The following is a 21,612-nucleotide window of genomic DNA, read 5'->3' on the forward strand; positions in this document are numbered from 1 at the left end:
AATATTACCCCAAAAGGTTAAAGTGGAAAATCATAAATCAAAGGAATAATGAAGAACATCTAGACGAAAAGAGTCATAAGAAATGAAAAGCATCCTTGAGAGATAAACAATTAATAAATATCCAACCTTTAGCTTCCAAAGTAGACAGATAATATTTAATAGGCTCATAGTAGTAAAGGATTAAGCATTAGAGCTAGAAATTTTGGTAGGGGACACCATTTCTTTAGCTTGACCAGTAAAAATAAAAGGGATACTTGTTGTCGCCTTAACACACCCTTGGATTTTGTATATGAACAACAAGGAGGAGTGAAGGAATACCTCAAAGGAGATGCATTGAGAGCATAATTATTTTTTTAGAAGATTAAGTAGATCCATTTGTACGTCTAGGAGACATTAACGAAGTCATAGGAAAAACACAACGATGGACATGATCAATAGAGAATAGAGAATTCATTCAAAGTGGGAGATAGAGTTTGATTAAAACTAAACTAGAGAATGTTATAGGATTATGGTAAGTAGATCAAGGGTCTGTAATATAGTCCTTTTGTGATATTGGAAAAGGTTGAGGATAACACTAAAATATTTAATCTACCCATATACTTGTGCATTTACCTAGTAATGAATGTGGAGAATTTGTAAATCATTAGCCTTTCATGTTTGATTAGGAGGTGAATTAGGTCTCACCAACCACAAAGGATTTAGCATGAAATGCTCAAGCATAGTTGATAGAAGACACAATTTTGTATAAGAATTATAGAACTAAAATATAGGGGCAGTATAATCTTATAGATTGGGTTGAAAGGAAAACTAGGTGTTAGAAAATTATATATTACAAAGAAATGGAACACATAAAATATTGCAAAAATATAAACATAGAAAATGCATAAAATAAGAGAGACAAAGGTATACGTGGTTCACCCAATTTGGGCTATGTCCATGGAGAAGAAGCCAATCCTTCCTTTATATTATCCAACAAAATGAAGAGATACAACCTACATCAAATCCATTGTAATTTCCTCTTTTCTCTCACACAATCTCTTCTCTCTTTTGTCGCTCAGAATAAACATCTACATAATTTCAATACAATTCCCTCATATATAGCAAGGGGTTTCCTTCTAGGGGAAAAAACCATAAGTTAAACATAACCTCTACCATCAGATCATCTGCTTAATGAATGGCTTAGGTTGACTACGAACTTACAATATTTTACAAGGCAATTTTACATCTATTTTTAGCTTCGAGGGCATTGCCCCTAAACCCCCGCGAAGGGGGGCTAAGAAAAAACGTTTCCCCCCATAGACCCCTTTGGTAGTGAAAAAACAAGTTGTGTTGCCATCCCTATTACAAACTAGGGTCCATTGCGGCAATGCCTCTGAATAAAGAATATAATTAGGCTCCACACCCAAAACTAGGCTAGGCAAAGAAAAATGGTGTTGCGGGGAAAAGGTAGGGGGGAATTTTCATCACTTCATCAAGTAAATATTTTGTGGATGAAAAGCCTTTTGTAAATAAGAAGGTATAATCCAAATTATAATCAACATACTATTTTTCATCAATCTTGATGCTTTATGGATGGAATAAATTGAAGAATTATCTTGTAGGGCCATTTTAGTGGTAGATCCCATTTTCAAAAATTAGGGTTTGGAATCTTCCAGGGCCATTTCAAGTCAGAAAATGATATTTTTTGTGTACACGGGACCTAGAACTTATGCACACAACCATAAGATTGATATACACACCAAGACCTTTCCAGTAGTGTGAAAATATCCTCAATTATAGATTGAGTGAAGTTATTCCTCCTAGAAATTGACCTACCTTATTGACCACAATGGTATAAGTTGATTCCAAAGAATTTCCAATTACTCATAGATGTAGGGATTTCTACATGAGTACTTTCAAGAATATCCTAGAACTACCAAAACCTTATCACAATGAGGGTTGAGGAAGTCCCCTAGATAGTTATCAAGAAATGTTAATTCTTAAGGTTCTAAGAGGAGAAAGAATTCCATTTTAAATCATTGCATATGTTCCATAGTTGAGAAGAGAAACTAGGAGTGAGCACATATGTGCAATATCCTCACATTTGTCTTAGGGATCTTGTCATACCTATAAAACTTCAAAAATGAAATTAACAAATAAATAAAAATATAATTGAAAAATGGAAAATATAAGATCCTATCTCTTGATTGACTTCCAAATAGATAACTTTGTTATTAAAAACAAATAAAAAGGTAAATATTCTTATTTTAATATGGAAAAATGATCTAAATGTTTTCTACATGTTCCCAGCTTTGCAACGAGCCATTTCATGCTTAATTTTGCCACCTTAGACTCAACCTATAGTTCATGGAAATAAAGAACTACCCAAATATTGAGTTGGCATTTGAGTGATCATCAACCTTTGATCTACATGATTATTGTTTCATCCCACACGCATTACATGAAAAAAATATTGTGTTTATATTATTTTTGCCTCTCCATGTGATATATGTGTGAAGTCAAGGAAGCTATGGAATCTTGCACAACCTACCTATATAGTGTATAACTTAGCCCCCATGTCACCATTCCATTACATTAAGCAATTATTGTCTATTTAACTAAGTCATACCTTGTCAATATTTATGTCCCAAACATAGAATGCCACATGTCCTTGTCATTGTAGGTGTCCTAATCATAAAATACCATGCGTCTTGTATGTGACTAGTTTAGTCAAGCATTTGAATATATGAAACCAGATCTAGAAATTTGAAAAAAAATATCCATATATCTGGAAATCCAAGAAGTCCAAAAATCATCATAAATAGAAATGTTGGATTCAGATGTCATACAAGATAGGATACATTAGAGAAAGAACTAATCAATTGATAACTTGGATTCCAGGTATAGACCACATAGGATAAAACATGTTGGTGTGATGAGATGTAGTCAAGTATTTAGATACCTGAAAAGTTCAAGAACAGATCCCATGTAGGATAGCCGCATAGAATTCCACGTCATATAGAGTTAAGAACCATTGGCCAAAAAGTGATAAGGTGGCATGATAGGTGTATGTTTAGGTGACATAATGAGCCTAAAGGTTAAAAAATTTAAGTATTCAAGCATTTCAAGAAAATTTGGATCTTGTATTAGTGAAAATATGAAAAGTCGTATCCAAAAATCCAAAAAGTTAGATCTCGATATGTAAAAATCTAGAATAATCCAAAAGCATCATAAAAAGAAATCTTGGATCTGAGTGCCACATAATATGGACACATAAACACCACATGGATGATACAGTACAAACTAGACACCATGTAAGATGACATGTGTGATAACATGTAACCGAACAGATCAGATATCATGACAACCTTGAGAGTACATATGACATATTGTAGGCCATGCGAGATGCCATGTGTAAGAGAAAAAGAAAGTGATTTGGTGAAGTAATGTTACCAAATACATATTTCTGAAAAGTTGATGGATTTACATATCAACAAATTTTCATATGGAAATATAAAAAGACACATCTAATTTTCTGAAATAAGAAAAACTCTAAAAGCCACAAAAAGGAAAACACATGTCCAGATAACATATAGTACAATATAGGTCAGATGCCACAAAGGATAAATAAGGAGTGAGATGATAGGCATTGTAGAGTTGGAAAGAGGAAATACCAAAATTTGGATGTTGATTGGTAGGTAAACATTTTGTTGAAAAATGTAGCAAGAAATTCTCAATTTGATTTTTCCTTGATTAAACTGAAAAAATTTGAATTTCCATATTCGAAGACAACTTGGATGCAACTAACTTGTGTGACGTGGCTTGTGTCACCCAGTTTACTCAAAAAATTCAAGTTGGAGGAGTTAGATTTTAGTTAAGCATGTGTGATTGCTAATTTGTAGCAATCCAAGTCAGTTATCTCAAGTTGTTTTTAGTTAAACTAGTTCCAATTGTTGGAGGAACTAGTGGAAGGTCAATTGTGCAGTGGGACTTCACTGAAGCTCAGTGATCATCTAGTTAACTAATATTAACACAAAATATCTAGTGCATGTAGAGAATTTGAGTTCCCCAGTTGTGGTGGAGATTCCAAGGCACTGTAACATTAGTTGTAGGCTAGTCTTGAGTGTACAAGTGTTGCATTTAGTTATATGATCAACCCTTGGAATTGCACAATCCATTTTTGAGAAATTCCTAAATAATAGGGACCTAATTTATCAGGAATTGTGCAAGGAAATGTGGGTTGAAGCAGAGGCAACAATTGACTAAGTCTGGATCAGAGCTTATCAGTGAGCAAAGAGATAGGTGAGAAAATAAAGTGTAATACATCTCTATTCATCAGATTAATGCAAGTAGACATTGGGGTTTATGGCAAATTGCTTTCCCTAGTAAAACTATTGTGTGCATGTGTGTTATTTCTTATTGCATGTCTAAATTTTTTGTTCTAAATTGTGAATTAACTTCTACAGAGCAGTAGAGTAGGTTTGTGTCTTGTGATTTTGATTAAATATTCATGAGGAATTGCAAATATACACCATAATTTCTACATTGTATAGGAGCAAGATTCACATTAGAGCAAGAATTTCAAAGTTGTTTCTCAGGAGGATCAAATTTGAAGTTCAGTGCAGCATGATATCTTCAGAGCTAAGAAGATGGTTTTCAATGGACTGAGGCTAGAGTATTCCTTGTAAGGTAGCTCTGATTTCATCACATGGAGGCAGTTGGATGAAAATGGATTGCTAGAATACATCCAAAGAGATGTTGTAAAACCATTAGAATCTGATGCCCATAACCTTGCTCAATGGAAGAAAGATGTAGCCAAGGAAAGGAGAATAATCTTGGAGGGAGTATAAGATCACATTTCCTCAAATATACACAAGAAAGAAACTTCATTCACAATGTGGAAAGCATTTACAGAATTGTTCGAGAATAGTCATGACCACAAGAAGCTGGCACTCAAAGATAAACTTTGAAGTATCAATATGCAGAAGGATGATACTATTCCGCAATATCTAAGCATGTTCACACAATTCTTTGATGAACTTGACGGGGTTGGTATTAATGTTCCAGAAGATGACTTGGTAAGCTTAGCCCTTCTAGGCCTTCCCAAGAGTTAGGACAGCTACCAAGATTTAGTGAATGGGATGGAGAAACTACTGAATTGGGAACGCTTATGGTCTGATTTGGTATAGGAGGAAATAAGGTGGAATAACAGAGATGGTGCTTCAGCCAAGGGAAAGGATACAAAAAAAATTTCATTGGTTGGAAAACGAAAGAAGGGAAAAGGGAAGAAATATCAAAACATTCCCGAGTCCAGCCAAAGTTGAAAGAAGAAATATTTTTCCAAAATTAAATGCTTCCATTGTCATGAATCCAGGCACCATGCCACGAAGTGTCCAAAGAAAAGGGCAAGCAAGAAGACCTCAAGAATAGAAATAGGTTAAGCATTGGCTTCACAGTTTGAGCTTGACTTTACCCTTATCACATGAATGGCTAGCAAAGTGATAGGGAACATATGGTACTTAGACTCAGGTCCATTGTTCCACATGATATGGTGTAAAGAGTGTTTCAGTGACCTAGAAAATAAAGGCTTGTAGATGTACATTGAGCTGGGGTATGAAAGAAGGTACAACGCGACCGGGATTGGTACAGTCACCTTTCATATGGATTCGGGCTCCCCTATTAGGCTTAAGGATGTCATGTTCATTTCGAGCCTAAAAAAAAATCTCATCTCTGTTGTAGTTTTATAATATTGTGGTTATAATATGATCTTCAACAAAGGAAAGGAATTCCTGAGACACATAGCCATGGGACAGGTGAAGCATATTAGGGTTCATGTGAAGAACCTATATAAGCAATATGTGGAAGACTATTGTGAATTAAAGACAAAGGTGGAGAAGGTTCAAAGACATTATGTCGGTGAACTTTGGCATAGAAGATTTGGCCATTTGCATCATGGCGCCCTGAAGATTATGTAGCAAATAACCACAAGCCTCCCCAAAGGAGCACTTGAGCATTAGGATGCATGCAAAGGATGTACTTTTGGGAAGTACACAAAATCTACATTCCAGGATCGGGACAACAAAGCACAAATATTTTGTCATTTTTAATGATGAATTCTCACGAAAGTGTTGGATCTTCTTCATGCGGAAGAAATATGAGACATTCTCTAAGTTCGGTTAATTCAAGGCATTGGTTGAGAAAGAAAGAGGAAATAAGGTGAAGGATCTCCGAATCGATAATGGAGGTGAGTACGTATTGAATGAATTTTAAAAAAAATGTGCAAAAGAGGGCATTCAACAAGAGTTGAAAACACCCCACAACCCGTAGCAAAATGGGGTGGTTTAGAGAAAGAACCGTAGTATTGTGGGAGCATTAAGGGAGACGTTGCATGATGAAGACCTACCTTTGCATTTGTGGGTCGAAGCATGCAACACCATAATCAACTTGCAAAATGAGGTCCTCATCAAATTCTTGGCATGATTACACTGAAGGAGGCTTTCTTAGGGATAAAGTTGGATGTGTCACACTTCAGGATTTATGGAGCCTCTGTTTACTACCATGTCTCCAAAGAATCAATGAATAAGCTTGAGCTGATAGCAGAATTGGGTTGTTTGTGGGTTACACAGAAACTCCTCACAATTATCTTGTGTACTTGACATCCCTCAGAATGACATTTGTGTGAAGGGATCTAAAATTTGATAAGGATAAAGTGATGTGGTTCTGTCTTAAGAGGGAGCTTCATATCCTAATGGGCCTCTAAATTAGACATAAATTAAGGCCCATGCCTCTAAATTAGACATAATTTAAGCCCAATTTAACCATACTTCAACACATTAAACCTCTCTTTTTGCATTAGATAATGTATTTTAACTTTAATATGTTCATTAGGAAGGTTTATGGATAATTGCATATTTGTGACTAATATTATTTATTTTTGTGGAATATTATGAGAATATTGGGCAAATTATGGAGATTTGGAGGAGGAGATAATCTAGGGACTTGCTCCCTACTATATTAAATAATAAATCAACAAGATATTGTGGAATTATGGCACAAATTCTGGAGATCCAATGATTGAGAAAATATAGGAATGTGTTCCCTGCCATTTAATGCATATTCCTAGTATCCATTAATCAAGGGATTTTGGTGGGGAAATATTCCTCCTTTCATGGGGAATGAATCCTGACCATTTTGTATAAGTACCAAGTCAAATTTACCTTTAGGGGTGGATTTTTCATAGTCTTCTTGTGGAGAAAAATCATGTTTTGCAGCGCCACTTTCATGTTCTGAAGGGATGTAATTGTATTGATGGATATAATGAATATTGGTGTCATGTTCTGCTTCTAAACCTTAGTCTCCTTCATAGATCTAAGTTTCCTTGGGCTTGTCCATCCCAGGAGCCTCAAAGCCCTTTTGTATAATTTTATTTTCTTCCTTTCACTTCTTATTCACATGCATTTCTTATTCTTGTTTTTTAAATTTCTGCATTTACTGTTAATGATTTCTTGATGTAGGATTGGGTTAAATGATTGAAGTAAGTTATTTTTCAGGATCACAAGCATCATTTCATCATTGGAACAGCTTTGGAAGGTCATAGTAATCATTGAGCTACTTGGATTAATTTGCTTATTCCCAAATCTTGATTTATGGAAGTCCCTTGTGGAAAATAACAGTAAGTTTCTGCTATTTTTTAGAGCATGCTAACGAGATTCAATCAAGTTTATTCCACTTGTATTAGATAAAAAACATTATAGTTAATAACAAAAACTATCCCATGTCATTTGAACTTGATTAGGTTAGGCATTTGATAGATTTACTAGTTCACTAGTTCTCGAATATCTAGATTTTAGACTAGCAATTTTCTGCTATTTTTTAGCATGGGTTAACAGAGGTATATTTGAGTGATTCCACTTGGAATGGAGACCTAAGACATCCTAGCCAATAAAAAAATTTGTCCCATCCAATTTGGATTTTATTTTCTTTGTCATTCGGTGAATTATAGTTTCATGTCGTAAATCTGTTGTTTCTCGCAGTACTCTTCTAGCGTGTATATACTTGCCCAGATTCGCTTAAGAAGCCTGGTTATGATCCCTTAGGGCTGAATAAAGGTGCCTAGGTTCTAAATAAATTATTAGAGAAGACTAAAGACCACTTAGGACTTTCCTCTTTACCCATGCCAAACATTTCAGCGCTTTGGGCTAATGGACAAATTTATGAAATAGATAATACATTGATGATTGCCACATCCAATGAAATTTGTTAATGGATCTAAACTCTTTGAAATTTAATGGTTGACATTTAGTTCAAGATATTTAATTTATGCAATTATAATATGTTTCTTTCCTTGTATTTTCTTTCTTGCAATAGGTTAAGGTTTCCATTTCAAGCATTTCATTTTCTACAATTAGTATAGGATCTAATTTTATGACATTCACTCCATTACATCATGACATCAAAGGAAGGACACATTGTGTGCTTCACATATAGTGTTGATACCTCTTAATTTTGTACAAACCTTGGTTTGATAATTAAATTTGGTAGACTTGGGAGTTGCAACATTCTTATTGCGATATCGAGGCTCATCATATCCCACTCAAAGAGGACCTTTTCGCTCCAAAGGAGGAACCTCAGGAATTTGTCGAGAAGCCACAAATTGAGGAGTAGAGAATGGAGACAACCACTTTAGCAGAACCATCCACAGAAGGAAGAAAAATAACTAGGGAAGTTGAGAGACTTGTGCAAGATGTGAGGCAGAATGTGGGTGCTGCTTCAAATTTGCACAAGAAGAGAAGGTCACATGAACAATACACTGGCTACATGGTTCTAACAACTGTGATTGTAGAGACATAGTCATACTCCTTCAAAGAAGCAGTAGAGAAACCTATATGGGTTGATTAAATGGTGGACGAATACAAATCCATTGTCAATAAGAGTGTTTGGGAAGTGGTCCCGAGACCAACAGATAAATAAGTAGTGGGTTTGAGATGGATCTTCAAGGTGAAGCAAGAAATAGACGAAATCATAGAGAAGTGTAATTCCAAATTTGTTTCCAAGGGGTACTCTCAAGTTGAGGGAATTAAATATGAGGGTACATTTTCTCTTGTAGTAAGGTATTCATCCATTAAATGAATTCTTACACTGGTTGTGCAAATGGGGTGCAAGATCTACCAGATGGATGTAAAAACAACATTTCTCAATGGCGTTATTGTGGAGGAGGTGTACATTGAGCCACTATAAGGCTTTGATAAATTTGATCAGGAGTCTCATGTGTGTAGACTAAAGAAAGCATTGTACAGTCTCAAACAAGCACCTTGTGCTTGGTACACAGGATCAATAGCTATCTCACAGGTTTGGGCTTCACCAAAAGTGAATTTGATACAAACTTCTATCACATCCTGGTAGAAAGTAAATTGTTTATTATTATCTTATATGTTGATGATTTGATTTTAACTAGTGATGAGCAGTTGATCAAATCTTGCAAGGTGGACCTTGCATGGGAATTTGAAATGAAGGACATGGGTCTCATGCACTAGTTCCTCAAGTTGGAACTATGGAAAGACGATGGGGAACTATTTTTGTCTCAAGGAAAGTATGAAAATGAGATACTATAGGGATTTTACATGGAGAGTTTCAAACCCATGGAGACACCTCTAGTGACCAACTCGAGGAAGGAGGATGCCACTTCATTTGAGGAAGTGGATGCTACCATTTATTGGCATATAGTGGGTTCACTAATGTATCTTGTAAAAACATGAACATATATGTGTTATGCAATCAATTAGCTGAGCCAAGATATGGTTAGGCAAACCAAATTATTTTGGAAGGCAACTAAGCATGTTCTACGATACCTTAGAGGCACTACCTAGTTTGGACTATGGTACAAACGGACAGAGGGAGTGAAGTTGTGTGGCTTCATAGATGTTGATTGGGCAAGGAGTCCATCAGATCATAAGAGTACATCAAGATGTCAAATTTTTAGTGTTGGGTCCGCAACTATTTCCTGGTATAACAAGAAGAAAATATTTGTTGCACTCAACTTGGCAGAAGAAGAAAACATGGCTGCAAGTCAAGCAACATGTGAGGTGATCTGGATGAGAAAGATACTTGTTGGACTTTTTTGTCAAATGATGGATCCAAAAATATGATCTACTATGATAATCAAATTTTCATCAAGCTCTTTGAGAATATTATTTTTTACGATCGATCTAATCATATAGATATATGGTATCACCATTTATGGGATTTTGCGTAGAGGTAGATAATGTTGCTTCAATACATTCTGACAGAGGAACAAGATGCTAACATTTTCACAAAGTGCCTATCAAGAGGGAAGTTCGATTTCCATAGGTATAAGATAGGGGTGGTTGATAATCCCTTTCTTGTTGAGAGGGAGTGTTGAAAAATGCAGCACAAAATTCTTAATTTCATTTTGCTTCGATTAAATTGAGAAAATTTGAATTTCCACATCAATAGATAACTTGGATGCAGTTAACTTGTGTGACATGGATTGTGTCACCAAGTTTACTCATTAAATTCATGTTCGAGGAGTTATAGTTTAGTTAAGCATGTGCGATTGCTAATTTGTAGCAATCGCGATCAGTTATCTCAAGTTGTTTTCAGTTAAACTAGTTCCAGTTATTCCAGGAACAAGTGGAAGGTCAGTTGTGCAGTGGGACATTAGTGAAACTCAGTGATCATCTAATTAACTGATCAATAAGCCAAAAATAGCTAGTGCATGTAGATAATGTGAGTTCCCTAACAATGGTGGATATTCCAAGGCAGTGTAACATCAGTTGTAGACTAGTCTTGAGTGTACAGGTGTTGCATGTAGTCAAATGATCAACCTTGAGAAATGTGCAGTTAGATTTTGCATGGCGTCAGATTTTGTATTTTTGGATATCTAGACTCTATCAAATGATGGGAAAGAATATGCAAAAATGTTAAAATAACAAAATTATGTTATGAAAGTGATAGATCGAACCACCCATATTTTGTCTATTGATAAAACAATCCATGAGGAAATATATCTATTATGTGTTTGGCATCTAGAAGTGTGGAAAGGTATTTGGATATTTGAAAAGTTAGATATCCAAATTTTATTTACTGATGTGATGATCCACAAGGAAACTTATCCATTATGTTATGAACATCAATCATTTGAGAAAGGTATCCAAATATCTAAAAAGCTAAATATACAAATCTTACTATGTTGACAACATGATCCCTAAGGAAATATAGTTCTTATGTGCTAGATATTTGGAAGTTGTGATTAAACATGTGAATAATGGATTTAGTTGAGTTCAAAAGAAATTTTGGGTTTCTAAAGGAATTTTGGGTTTTCCCATATGAATGCACAAGTTAAGCATATATCTAGGAAAGAAACTTTTGTGGTTTCCACCTAATAACATGCCTAAATTTGGGGTTTTCCTTATCTTAATGTGCATAAAAAAATAACCAAAGGGTAATTAAGTGAAACTTATCTTATATTTTCTATTTTTTTACTTTCACTTTTCCTTGGTATGCTTGTGGACCTATAAGTGTGAATAAAATTAGATGCAATGAGAAAACACACATAAATAAAGTTATAATAATCCTTTTATTAAAGTTAACATTCATTCCATTATGATGTGGTGAATTTACCACTCTACTAAATGTACAGGAAATGTAAAATCTATTATAAATATATCACATCAAATATCCTTTCAATATATAAAAAAGAGTATTAAACCCTGCAGTCAAAGGGGATCAACAATATATCAAAATTCAATAAAAACCTACTAGTGGAAAAGACACAAAATACAAACTACTAATATTACCCCAAAATGTTAAAGTGGAAAATTATAAATCAAAGGCAGAATGAAGAACATCAAGAGAAAAATGAGCATGAGAAATTCAAAGCCCCCATTATTGATAAACAAATAATATATATTCACCCTTTAACATTCCAAATAGACAAAGAATAAATAGTAGGCTCATAGTAGTAATGGATTAAGCATTAGAGCTAGAAATTTTGGTAGGGAGCACCATTTCTTTAGCTTGACCAATAAAATAAAATGGGTGCTTGTTGTGGCCTCAACACATGCTTTGATGTTGTATATGGACAACAAGGAGGAATAAGTGAGGATGTCAAAGGAGATGCATTAAGAGCAGAGTTATTTTTTGATAAGATTAGGTATATCCATTTGTATGTCTAGGAGACACTAAAGAATTCATAGGGGAAATACAAAGGCATACATGATCAGCTGAGAATATAAAATTCATTCAAAGTGGGAGATAGATTTTGGTTACATATGAACAAGAGAACATTATAGGATCCTCGTAAGTAGATCAAGGATTTGTAGTATAGTCATTTTGAGACATTGAAAAAGGTTGAGGATAATTCCAAAAGAATTAGTCTACCCCTATACATGTGCATTTACCTAGTAATGAATGGGGATAATTTGTGAATCATAAGCCTTTCATGTTGGATTAGGATGAGAAGTAGATCTCACCTACCACAAAGGAGAAGGTATGAGAAAATTTTCATCACCTCATTAGTAAATATTCTGTGGACAAAAATCCTCCCTAAATGATGAGGTATAATCTAAATTGGGATCTTCATACTCCTTGTCATAAATCTTGATACTTAATGCGTGGGAGAAAAATGCAGGAATTATTTTGTAGGGCCATTTTAATGGTAGGTCCCATTTTCAAAAATTGGGATTTGGAATATTCTAGGGCCATTTTATGTCATCAAATGATATCTTTTTGGGATGGAGGGCTTATAACTTATGCATACAATCATAAGGTTGATATGCACACTAGATCTTTCCGAAAGTGTGAAAATCACCCCAATCAGAAATTAGAATGAAGTTATTACTCCTAGATGATGACCTACCTTACTGACCACTATGGTATGAGTAGATACCTTGTTAATCCCCATTACTCAAAAATGTGGGCATAGTCACATGAGAACTTTCAAGAATATTCTACAACAACTAAAACCTTATCACATTGAGAGTTGAGGAATTCAAAATCATACCCATATATAGCTATGAAGAAATGTTAAATATCAAGGTGCTCGGAGAAGAATGCATTGTATTCAACATCATTGCATATGTTCCATAGTTGAGAAGAGTAATTAGGAGTGAGCATTTATCTACAATATCCTCACATTTATGCCAGGATATTGTGGAACCTGTACAAATTTTATAGTTAAATGAACAAACAAAAGGAATATAATCTAAAAATAGAAAATATGAGATCCTCTCTCTTGATTGATTTCCAAATAGATAACTTTGTTATTAAAAAAAATAAAAGGTAAATGTTGTTATCTCAATAGAGAAAATTGTTTTGAATATTTTCTACATGTTCCGGCCTTCCAATGAGCAGTTTCATGCTCAACTTGGCCACCTTAGACTCAACAAATAGCTTGTTGGGCCGCCAAATTAACATTCACTTTCACTCTATTTTTCACATATTGTGGAATCAATACTATGTCTTTATATTGTTTTCACCTCTCCATGTGATTTGTGTTTGAATTCAAGGAAGATAAAGAAGCCTACATGACCTACCTATCTAGTAAAACCATTTTAACCACCATGTCACCATTCCATTATGTTAATCAACCCTTTTGTAGTTGACTAAGTTATACCTTGTCAATCTCTACATCCCAATCATAAATTACCACATGTCCTTGTAATTCTAGGTGTTTTAATCATAAAATTCCATGTGTATTTCACATGGCTAGTTGAGAAAAGCATCTAAATATCTAAAATCAGATCCCAGCATTTGAAAATCTACATCCAAATATCTAGATATCCAAAAAGAGCAAAAATCATCATAAATATAAACGTTGCATCCAGATGCCATGTAGGATAGGATACATCACAGAAAGGACCAATAAATTGACAACTTGGATTCCATGTATATACCACATAGGATAAAACATGTTGATGTGACAAGATGAAGTCCTGAATTATCTAGATATCTGAAAAATCTAGGTTTAGATATTTGAAAATCCATATATCAATATTGAAAAATAAAATAAAATAATCCAAAAGTTACCATAAACATAAATCATGGATCCAAATTCCATCTAGGATAGCCACATGGGATTTTGTGTCAGATAGAAGTAAGAACAATTGGCACAAATGTGCAAAGGGGGCATGATAGGTGTATTTTTATGTGACATGATGCGCTAGAAAATTAATAAATTTGAATATTCAAGCATTTCAAGAAAAGTTGAATCCCATATTAGTGAAAATATGAAAAGTTGTATCCAAAAATCCAAAAAGTAATATCTGGATATCCAAAAATCTAGAATGATACAAATAATCATAAAAAGAAAACTTGGATCAAAATGCCATGTAATATGGACACACAACTGCCACATGGATGACACAATACAAACTAGACACCATGTAAGATGTCATGTGTGACAACATGTAACCTGACAGGTCATATATCATGATGACCTTGATAATAAATATGACATGTCATAGGCCATGTGAGATTGGAAGTTTAAAAGAACAAGAAAGTTTATTTAGCGTGGTAATGTCAACAAAATCCATATTTTTGAAAAGAGTATGGATTTAGATATCGAAAAATTTGGGTATGGAAATCCAAAATGTTGTAGTTGAATATATGAAATATGAAAACTATAAAAGTAACCATAAAGGAAATAACATGTCTAGATAACATATAGGAAAAGGTAGGTCAAACACCACATAGGATAAACAAGCAGTGAGATAACATGTTTTGTAGAGTTAGCACGAGGAAATCCCCAAATTTGGATGTTGAGTGGTAGGTAAAAATTTTGAATGTGGGGTAGCCAAATATGACTGGGTTGGGTAAATAAGGATGTGGAAATAAAGGTAACCAAACAATGTAAAATCATATTTTCTATTACCGTTAATTTATTCATGAAGTAGGACTAGATTTAGTTCCCCTTGATGTAAGTGTAGTTGTGTTTGGAAGTTAATATAGGTACATGCGTGATGCAATTTTCATAGGGAGAGCCAACCAATACCTCCTCATCAAGGATGGAAAATCATTCACCATCAACACCCACAAGGGAAAGTCCAAAATTTCATTGGTAAGTTCCAACCAAGCCAATAAATTGATTAGTTTGAACAGAAAGTATGTTTTACTATTTTTAAGAGAAAATTAGTTTATAGAAGAGTCAGTGAGATCAAAAGAAACGTTAGAGGGGTTTACTAAGAAATAAAAAGCAGAAAATGGTAGAGTTTCTACATGAATATAGGGATGTATTCCAAGAGCATAAAGGGCTACCACTCAAGAGGGAAGTGGAGTACGAGATCCAACTATTTCCAAACTCCCCATTTCCAAACATTGGGTCGTACAGGCATACTATTATAAAAGAAGTTGCAATAGCTACTATAATAGGGTGTCAATTGAATGAATACATCACCATGTGGTCACCCATTATCATTGCGCAAAATAATGATGGGACTTCACACATTTTATATATTACAGGGTGTTAAACAAAATTAAGCTAAAGAACATGTACCCCCTTCACAGCATAGATGATATATTGAATCAGTTGCAATAAGTAAAATACTTCACCAATCTAGAATTACAGTTTGGATATCACCACGTTCGAGTCTAAGAAGATACCTAGAAGGTTTCCTTCAAAATTACACAAGGTTTGCATGAGTATTTAGGCATTCTTTTTGGCTTGTGCAAATACAACAACCACATTTATGAGGTTAATTAATGATATATTACGCCCTTTTATAAATTCATTTTTTATTGTCTATTTGGATGATATAATAGTATACAATTCTACTTGGGAGGAGAACATATCACATTTGAAGCAGGTGTTAGAAAATTTAAAGAAGCACCAACTATTGGAAACTATCAAGAAGTGTGATTTTTCATAAAATTTGATGTATCTGGGACATTTAATAGGTAGAGGAGAGTTGAACATAAGTCTTTCCAAGATGGAGGCCATCATGAAGTGGTTGGTGCCTACTAATGTTTCTCAATTCAAAAGTTTCATTGGCACAACATAACAATTGAGGAAATTATTGGCCTCATTTTTAGCAGTGGCAACACCACTACATACCATAAATAGCGAGTAGCAAGAGTTTCTAGTGGTGAAAGGGTCAGTATAGGAAACTGGAGGAGTTAAAGAAGAAGATCAATCAAGTATCAAATTTAGCATTACCAAAATTGTAGTATCCCTTCGAAGTGGAGGCAACTACAAGTGGCATGCTATGGGAGTGGAATTGATAGAAAGAGGAAATCTAATGTGTTACCATTCTGAAGCATTTCATGGGGTAGTTATTAACTAAACTACTTACAAAAAGGAGTTCTATTCGCTGGTGCAAGATGTGAAGAAGTGGAAAATCTATCTAAATCGAAAGGAGATAGTAATCCTGATCCAGGTCCGGGTGTGAGGAAGGACCTTTCCAAGACCTTTTACTTTCATGATGTGTTAAAATTGTTGTTTAAAAGAACATTAATGAATACATCTACAGACTGTAAAGAAGAGGAACATGACAATCATCAGCACATGAGAACAAAAGCCATTGATAATGGAGTTTGTCTAGGAGGGACTATGTGTCCAGGCCCTGATGTCAAGATGGTGTAGGTCGCTGCATTATTTGTTGTTAATAAAGATGATGTACACAGAGATGATGTCTCGATCATACAAGGAAGAATGCCCTCACACAGGAGTGGCTCTAAGAGATTTTCCATAGCTATAACTCTCAATCAAAAGACCCCTATCAGTATGACACAAAAACAAGCATGGTGCACATCCCACCAACATGGCACAAAAGGGATGTTAAAGCAAAACACATGCATGACGACAACAAGAGTATCCCAGCAACATACAACAAGGAATCTCAAAGCATAACATGAAGAGTTATGACAGAGAGTACATAACATAGAAAGATTCCGCATCAAATCAAGCAAGGAATCATGACAACATATAATAAACAAGATTCTGCATCAATCATCAATCATGGATCTATACAACATAATGCAGAAAGAAGAAGTACATGAACACATCATATACCTCACCACCAAGGGCCATCTGAAGCAAAGGCTGTCAAAGTGTTGAAGCTTGCTGAAACATCGATCTCACAGCATCGATCACAAGAAGAAGACTATTCGCACATGAAGATGGACATCTGCACTAGCAATTAGAAAAGTGACTGAAAGAAGAAATGAGAGAAAGAAAAATCTGAATACACCATCAGATTTTTGGCATTGAGTAGTGCTGAAACAACTGTCCAAAATCCAAATTCTAAGAAGTTGAAAATTCGGAGCTCAAGGAATCTTTTAGATTCCCTTGAGATTCCTCAAAGATTATGTTTTAGGGATGTGTTGAAAATCTGTTGCTCAGATGTCAAATCTGATTTCACCATTAGGATCCCTGCGAAAAACCATGAAAAACAAGTATAAACTTGACCATATTCTGACAAAGTGAAATTTTACCTCCTTGGGAAAATTTCATGGCTCATGGTTCCGCTCCCTGTTTTCGCTGAAATCATGGTTGCACGTGCTTTCTGAAGATGACCAAAAAATGCACACCTCTGATGAAGAAATGAATAGCACTATTGTGTTCGTGAAGACGAGAGGTGTAAAAACCATATAAAACTTGTCAAATTTTGTCACAGTGAAAATTTTGCCCTCCTACAAAATTCATTGTTTCTGCATTAAAAAATTATTAAACTACCTTGAAATCCATGCCCGCTCCTGTCTCAAAATTTGTGCAGTCCTTCTCCTCCTCTAGTACTAAAAAAATGAGTTTATATTAATTTTAGGGCGAAAATACCAATATAATTGGTTGGCTCAATGGTTAACAATTGAATTTGGTTGTGAAGGGGTCGAGGGATCAAATCCTGCCCCTCTCATTTTAGTTACATTATGCATTAAGGATGGCACCAAAAATTACATGCCCTCCTCCACAGTCTCCATATGGTAGCATTAATGCATGTATTAATAGTTTGGTGTGTTCAATTGTTTTGGGGTCGTCCGCTTGGGGGTCGGCCACGTGGGTCGGGCGGGTTCGACCCCGTCCAGTCCCTTAATAAATGTGTTGGGAATGATATATATATATATATATATATATATATATATATATATATATATATATATATCTATATATATATATATATATATATATATATATATATATATATATATATATATATATATATATATATATATATGGTGCGCAGGCCTGGAATTTGATGTCCTATGGGATGTATTTTTGGTTGAAGAACGTATTTGACAGGAGCAGAAAAAATTTCCACGTCAAATCCGACGTGTGATACACCCCTGCAAACCGTCAAAACGACGTCTATTTCAACAAGTGAAATGTAAAAATTTATAATACCTTATTTCATAGGAGTCTGGGACCAGCAGTAGTACACAACGCAGTTTAAACTAAAGGCATTTAAATGCTTCACCATCCCACTGCCTACTACCTAGTACTTACCATTAATTATCCAGCTACAATCCACCGCTCAAATTTAATCCGATGAGACTTGCAATTTGCAAATTGCAATCTACTGCTAGTTACGATTTACCTATTCACCCTACGGCTTACGGTTTACCTATTCACCCTGGCTAATTTGGAGAATTGTTGTTGGCATTATGATACATATGTTGTACTTGATGGCAACCCACTCATCTCAGATAATAAATTATAATGTAGAGAAAAGTTCACGCACTTATATGCAGAGAAAATTTTATTTCATGTAGAGAAAAGTTCACGCACTTTTATGCAGAGAAAAGTTTATTTCATGTAGAGAAAAGTTCATGCACTTTTATGCAAAGAAAAGTTTATTTCATGTAGAGAAAAGTTCACGCACTTTTATGCAGAGAAAAGTTTATTTCATGTAGAGAAAAAGTTCACGCACTTTCATGCAAGGAAAAGCGCGTATATGTTGGAGAACTTACCTTTGGTCCATGGTAGTTAGTCCTTGGTATTTGAACCTATGGTTTTGGACCATGGTACCTCGTCAGAAGTGTTGATCCCAAGTATTGGGTTCGTGGTATTGGCTTATTATGGTTTTGGTCCGTGGTATTGCATGTAGAGAAAAAGTTCACATACTTTCATGCAAGGAAAAGCGCGTATATGTTGGAGAACTTACCTTTGGTCCATGGTAGTTAGTCCTTGATATTTGAACCTATGGTTTTGGACCATGGTACCTCGTCAGAAGTGTTGATCCCAAGTATTGGGTTCGTGGTATTGGTTTATTATGGTTTTGGTCCGTGGTATTGCATCCAAAAGTGTTGATCTCACGCACTTTCATGGTTGGTTCATGGTATTAGTCCGATAGTTTTTGATCCTATGGTTTTGGTTCATGGTATTGCATCCAAAAGTGTTGATCTCACGCACTTTCATGGTTGGTTCATGGTATTAGTCCAACAGTTTTTTGATCCTATGGTTTTGGACCGTGGTATTGTGGAAGGCCTAAGACTATATAAGAGGAAGAAGATCATTTGGCAAGGTCTCATAGAATGAATTGAATATCTAATAAGTGCTAGATCTGAAATATTTGTGATTGGGTTATGGTGCAGATCTGGATCTGAATGAAGGAGGAACCTTAGCGCATAAACAAGGATAAGTTCTATTGATGGGTCATAATCTTTATGCTTGAATAATAGTATCTTTGTATGATTTTGATCTGTTATATGAGGTGCATGCTTGATCTATAAATCTGACAATATGGGTAAATTAGTGTCTGAATATTTGAAAGAAGGAATTATCCTTTATAGATCTGCACGCAGGTTTCAGGTTGTTGAAGTAGCGTATATCTTTAAATTATGATCTAGCTGCCTCTATCTATTGCTGCAGTATTCTGGGTTCAGAATTTGGTGTGTGGTTATTGTTACTGTGTTCTGGGTACAACTGTCAGAGAAGTGTTTACTTGATTCAGTGCTAATTGGGAAAAGGAGATTGTTTGATGCAGATATACTTGATGATTGATTGATGTTCATGGATCCAGTTTGAAAATTTATGAAAAGTGGTCCTTGAAAGAAAAGAAGTAAGGGGTTGTAACTCCCTTCTAGGAGAGAGAGTTGTAGCTCTCTGCAGGTTGCAGCCTGCGTACTGGTAAAGGACTGCACCAGTACAAAATCATTGTAAAAGGATTTTCTAATTGAAAGAAGATAGAGACATATTGCAGCAGGTGGTTTTCACCCACATTGGGTTTCCACCTTATATCTGGTGTTCTTTGGTGTGACTATCTGTTTTTCTTGTTCATGCTCATTATTTTATGGTACTGACATACAATAATTCAAAGTATAAATATATTGAAAAAGAATTAGATAATACTGATTCACCCCCCCTCTCAGTATTATTTCCAACAATTGTTGCAACTTGCAACATCGCAGAAAAGGTGTCTTCGAGTTCTGCACATTTGGTGACTTTTTCACATTCAAGAATCAGCTCTGGTGCAGTGGTGCTCCTCTCTTGCGGATTGACTGTGTCTGAGTGGAATCTGTGAGCAAACTTGGATGCTCAACAACTCAACTCTCCACTTCAAGTTTCACAGGTATTCCAATACTTTTCTCCTATAAAATAATTTGGTACTTTCGATTCCCATCTAGAGTTTGAGGTTAAGTGTAATGCATAGCAGAAGCATGACAGTTAAATAGGGTTAGGTTGAACACTATTTTAGAAATATTTATGGTGGGCATGATATGTTTCAGCTACAAATTCACAAATACAGAAATCATTCTCTTAAGTCTGGTATATCCAACAAAACAAATCAACTGATTCATAAAGAATAATAATAAGCAATGGGATTCAAGTGCCTTTCTTCCTGTTGGCAACGGTGGCATGAGAGTGATGAAGATGATATGCTGATTGTTGTTTCTTTTCTCTTTTGGAGAAGAAGCCAAAGAGGCCACCACCGCCAATCCACCCGCCTCCTCCATAGCCAATGCACACAGACACATTCACCACTGGACTCACCTTCATTCCTTCAACTCCCATGGAGTTGTTAGCCTTGGCGAGCAATGATCCCTTGGCCATCCGCTTGCTTAGTGGGTAGTCCATGTTATAGACATTTTTGGGCCCTACAATCCCAAGCATGAAATGTCCATAAACCAAGGGCTCCTAAGTCCCTAAAAGTGTTGTTCTAACCCCTAAAGGAACAAGGTCAATAGATTACAACTTCTCCCAGAAGTTCTCCATGAAAAACTGCTCAAAATTGGTCAAAACAGGATCATTTCAGCTGCTCCACTAGCCAAGTGTGTTGCATCTCACCTAAATACACTGTGTGGGTGCATTGCATTTCAAATATCCCTTCTGTGGGGTGCGATGGGCGAGAAATGACAAATGGCAGTGTCATTCCGCGAGGTGGAGAGGCAATGGAAGCTTCCAGAATCTTCTCCTATGACACTTGCCTCACTGAATTCGACCAAGGATGAGTAAGAGACCATCAATCTCCAAGTGGAAGCAAGAACTGTCTGAGGGAAGACACTAATCAAACCATGAGCTGACTCATATCCATTACAGACATCTATATATGGATCCCTCATCCCAGAGATCCAGAGGCTGGAATTTTGCATATTGTAAGGAATTCTTGTTTGTTTCTTGAGACAAACATCAGATTGTTGGGTGATCTAAGCTTTGTTTGAGGTGAAGAGGGGCTTCTTTGCTGG

Source organism: Pinus tabuliformis, chromosome 8, assembly GCF_031772625.1.
Source record: "Pinus tabuliformis cultivar Carrire ecotype Pingquan chromosome 8, CPIR1, whole genome shotgun sequence".
Classification (NCBI taxonomy): Eukaryota; Viridiplantae; Streptophyta; class Pinopsida; order Pinales; family Pinaceae; genus Pinus; species Pinus tabuliformis.